This window comes from Lolium rigidum, chromosome 7 (genome assembly GCF_022539505.1).
Source record: "Lolium rigidum isolate FL_2022 chromosome 7, APGP_CSIRO_Lrig_0.1, whole genome shotgun sequence".
Lineage (NCBI taxonomy): Eukaryota > Viridiplantae > Streptophyta > Magnoliopsida > Poales > Poaceae > Lolium > Lolium rigidum.
The window spans coordinates 198,124,835-198,129,489 of NC_061514.1; the positions used below are offsets into that span (position 1 = coordinate 198,124,835).

A 4,655-nucleotide genomic window follows, 5' to 3' on the forward strand; every position below is an offset into this window, starting at 1 on the left:
CCGTGGTTCATGGCGCCATGAACCGTGGCTAGTCTTATATTGGCTGACGCCAAAAACGGCCAAGTCCTTTTCGTAGCTACCTACCGGTTTAAAGGGCGTGGCATGACAAAATTGTCGGAGCCGCTCACTCATCAGATTAGCCGGTCAGGCTGGCGAATCTAAGGAGGTGCATCACGACGGGAACACGGGCAGAAAACGGAGGAGCCATTGAAGTTTTAGAATTTTATAAACGGTCAAAAGTGATCTAGAATTTGAAAAAATGGCTATTTAAAACAATGTACAACCGGAACCAAACTCACACTCCCATCAGTAGTCTCCGTCCTGAAATCGCGAAGGAATCCATGTATCCATCCACGGTTCTTTAATTTCCGACACGACCGTGCATGCATGCAGCAGCAGAGAGCTGGGTGTGCAGTTCTGCACTCTGGAAGAGTTGACACGTCTGACAAGAAGCAGAGGCATTGGAATCGGTATGGGCGAGCCGAGCTACTGCCCGATGCTCGGTGCCTGTAGCCGTTTCGGATGGCGGGCCGCGGACGGGTCTACTCCCTGTCTCTCGACGTGCACTACTCTGCTATTGTAGGGCTAGCTACCACATGAAGGTCCGTGCATGCATCAACCTCGTAGGACGTGCCGTGTCGTGCCGCCTGAGGCAGGGACCCGCGGGCGACACGTTCCAAACGGCGCCATGCGAACAAATGTTGTATAACTTCTGCTCACGAATATAACACTAAGCGGGGATAGCTCAGTTGGGAGAGCGTCAGACTGAAGATCTGAAGGTCGGGTGTTCGATCCACCCTCACCGCATTCTTTTTATTTTTCACAAACCTTCTTTTCTTGAGCTTGATTTGTGTCCTGTCAAATTAGTTTTTTCTCTTCTTCTTTACCTTGTCAAGTTGGCAGCCTCTACCCACCAAACGACTTCTCTACTAGATGATCTCCATTGTCGCTGATTATAATTTGGTCCACACAAAACCAAGCAAGGAACATGCGTACAAGCTATCCACAGCTTGCTTGCGACATCCATGGGCCAGGGCACATATCGGCGATGCACCTCAGGCCTTTTTTTTTTTGAACAATTCGCCGGGTGAACACACCCGATCAAAGCTGCTATTTAAAAAACTGGAGTACAAGCAGGTCCTATGATTACAAAGAATTACACAGGGGTCCAAAACAAATAGCAAACAAGACCCTAGATAAAACTCGACACGCGATCAAGTCCTCCATCGTCTTCTTCCTCCAATTCCAGCTCCGGCGACGGTCTGTGACCGCATCTCCGGGGAACAAGCCACTTGGAGACAAAGCCGAGTAGAACACCGACAGCCAGAGCAAGCAGCATCGGAGCGGCAGCCCTACTGCCGTTGAGTCCGACGTGAAGACGGAAGCCGCCTTAGAGACGTCGGAGATGAGCTCCAAAGAGAAACCATCACTGGCAGCACACCAATCCCGAGCTCACGCCACCACCATGGGGTATGAGGAATCGAGAGAGGGACCAGCAGCGACAAGTACAGCATCATCGGGAAGAAAGAAAGAGCAAGAACTAATCTGCAACTCCGTCCCCCTCGCCACCACGGCCGGTCAGGTCGGAAAGCCACACCTCAGCTTACCTCTACGCCCCTCCCCCGCCACCATGGCTGGCCAAGGGAGCAGAGAGGCCACCTTCTTCTTCGACTGATGATTCCTAGGCACCTTATCGAAGGGTTGTGTCACCGAAGAGCTCCAGATCCGGATCCACCACGGATCTGGAGGGAGGCCGCCAGCGACAGCCACCCGGTGCCGTGCCAGAGCACCGGAGAAGCAAACAGCCCCTGTCACCTCCAGATCAAGCCTCTGACAACCTCCTCGACCCCTCACCACCAAGGCCGGCCAGGAGCGGAAGAAGAGGCGCGCGGAAGAGCTTGAAGAAGATGACGCCGGCCTTATTGAAGAGATCGGTCGAGGAGGGTCCCCTGAACTCCGACCATCGGAGCAGAGAGGGGAGTCGCCAACGCTCGGCCCGCTCTGGAAGTAGCCAAGAACCAGAGCTTCTACTCCTAACCTAACCGGCAAAACGCCGGGAGACTAAACCTAACCTAGAAAACTAAGGCTGGCGCCTCTCCTCCGCCACCTCCGGCATTGCCGCCGAAGGGGCTCGGGATCGGGCCAGATCTCGCGAAAGCGCGTCTAGCTACTGTAGCGGGTGGAGAGGAGGGATGGGGGAAAGTTACAAGTGATAGGTTTGCAAGTTTGCAACTGGACAGGGGCCACCTCAGGCCTTGATCCTCACCTTTGTTGACACTACATATCTTAGCTCTTCTTTTTAGATGAAAATTTATGAAACCAACCAAGTCACGAGCTACAGAAGCAAAAAAAATCTTCAAAAATCATCCAGAAAATGCAAACTACCATTCTTCCTACAAGGAACCTCCGGCACAACAAGCTGCCACAAGTCAAGTTATTAGAGCGTCCCCACTCGTTTGGCCTCCCCACGCCGAAATCCGGACGAAACTACCGCCGGATTGGACGAAATTAATTCGTGGGGAGAACCATATTTCCAGTCGTCCACCCGAAGTTCGGCGGACAAAGTCGAAATTCAAACAAGTCGTCGTCCCGCTACAAATTCGATCGGCAAAAGGATCGGCCACAGATCGGCGATCGGAGGGAAATTACACTGAAACAGGGGCGTCGGTAGTCCCGTCTGGCATGGCGGTGTCACACGCCGTGGTCGAAGCGGCGGCCGACGCCGCGGCCGCAGTCGACGTTGAAGCAGCGGCAGTCGACGTCGTAGATGGTGAGGACGACGAGGTAGGCGCCGGAGAAGACGAAGAACTGGCCGGAGCGGGTCGGAGGATGTCGCTGCGATGTCCCTCGTACCAATTCCTCGTCTCCTCGTCCATCAGTTCCGTGTTGCCGCTGCCCATCAGGAACGCCAAGTCTGTGTTCCTCTTCTTCGCCGCGGCCTTCGTCTTCAGCAGGGCGATCCGGGCGCCTTGGTTGGCGAGCATCTCCCTCTACCTGCCGTCGAACTTGTCGTCCCTCCCGGCGGCGTGCGTCCTTGCGTCGGCCCAGCACTTGTCGAACGACGCCTGCATCCGCTCGGCGGGATGGCCCATCTTTTTGAGATCTTTGAGCTTTTTCTGGCCGAGTTCCGGGCGGCCATCCGACGAGCCTGGCGCCGGAGCGTCGGGGTTATACTGTTCGGTTTTGCTCTTCGAGAGGCTCGTGCGGGTTTCCGTCCACTTCTCGCACTTCTCGATGCGGGAGTAGACGTTGAGAAACTTGAACGTCAGGCCGGTGTCGTCGTGGTACATGTCGAAAGCACGGCGCACCTGGGAAAAAATAGGGCGGCGATATGGGTCAGCTCATGGCGATCAGTACATGCAGGGTCGACGGAGGAGGCACGGCGTATGCATACCTTGGCTTCAAAGTCTTCGCCGCTCACCGGCGTTTTTTTGAGCTCCTCCTGTATGATGTGCCATTTGCTGCACGCCGTCTGTATGATCCCCCAATGGGTGGCCATGGTCTTGTCTCCCCGGTTCATGATCGTCTTGTTGAAGTAGGGATCGACGAGCTTGCGCTCGTCGAACGCCGCCTTCACTCGAAGCCAATACGTGTCGAAGGACTGATTCGCCCCGGTTATGCCGTCCATGGACACGGTCATCCAAGCTTCGGCGAGGCACTCCTCTTCCCTCGGCGTCCATTTGATGCGCGGTTCGGCCGGCGGCGCGTCCTTCTTCCTCTTCTTCCTTCCCTTCGGCGGCGGGTTGACGTCGGCGACCTCGACTTGGGTTGGTTCTTCCTCTTCTTCTTCTTCGACGGCTTGGCTTCCGTCGGCCACATCCTCCACCCACCGGTTGCGCTCCGCGACAGCTGCCGTCGCTCTCGCCTCCTCTTGCGTGAAGAACCTCGGGCTCGCAGGGGCGGCCGCGGAGCCGAAGTCGATCATCTCGTTCATCACCTCGTCGTTCGGCGCCGCCGTCGCACCGAACGGGAGTGGCCCTCGTCGCAGGGCCGGCGAGAAGCCCTCGTTCAGGTTGCCGCCGGCGAGATCGGGCGGCGAAGGCGTGAACCTGGACGGTTGGCCGTAGGTCGCCTCTTGGAACATGGCAGGCGAGGACGGGGAGAAAGCCGACGGGGAAGTGCTTGTACCTTGGATCGGCCAGTGGCCGGGGAACATGGCGGCGCCGCCGTCGCCGCGAGGATGGCCCATGCTCATGGCCATGGAGACCTTCCTCGCTTGTTCGTCTTCCGCCGCCAACGCCACCCTCTTCGCGTTGAGTTTCTTCTCCCTCTCCGCCCTGGCGCTTGTTTTGACCTGTCGCCGGAGCTTGTCCGCCACCCACTCGGCGTTGGACACACCCGGCGGCCGCTCCTTCTTCGGCCGCGACTTTCTCAGCTTCGGTGGCATGGTGGTGGACGAGAAAGAGGAGGAGGAGGAGGGGAATGGAGACGGCTACACAGATTCGGCGGGAGAGAGAATGGGGATATGCAAGCAAATTGGAGGGAAATCGACAGGATTTGGTGGTCCAGTCGCCGACTAGCTACGAGGGTCCACATGACTCTTTCGCGCCAAATTCTTTCGTCCGGAGTCCCCGAGCGCGCCTCGGGGGACCGGGGATGGCGTGGGCTCGCCGGATGGATTTAGGCCTAAATCCGGACGAAATCGAGGAACCGGG

At 57.0% G+C, this 4,655-nt stretch overlaps 1 non-coding gene across 1 annotated transcript; it reads left to right on the forward strand.

Moving 5' to 3' along the window:
* The first annotated feature begins 734 nt into the window (after positions 1 to 734).
* Positions 735 to 807, forward strand: TRNAF-GAA. Its single transcript has one exon. It is a non-coding gene; the product is annotated as a tRNA-Phe (tRNA).
* The last annotated feature ends 3,848 nt before the right edge of the window (positions 808 to 4,655 follow it).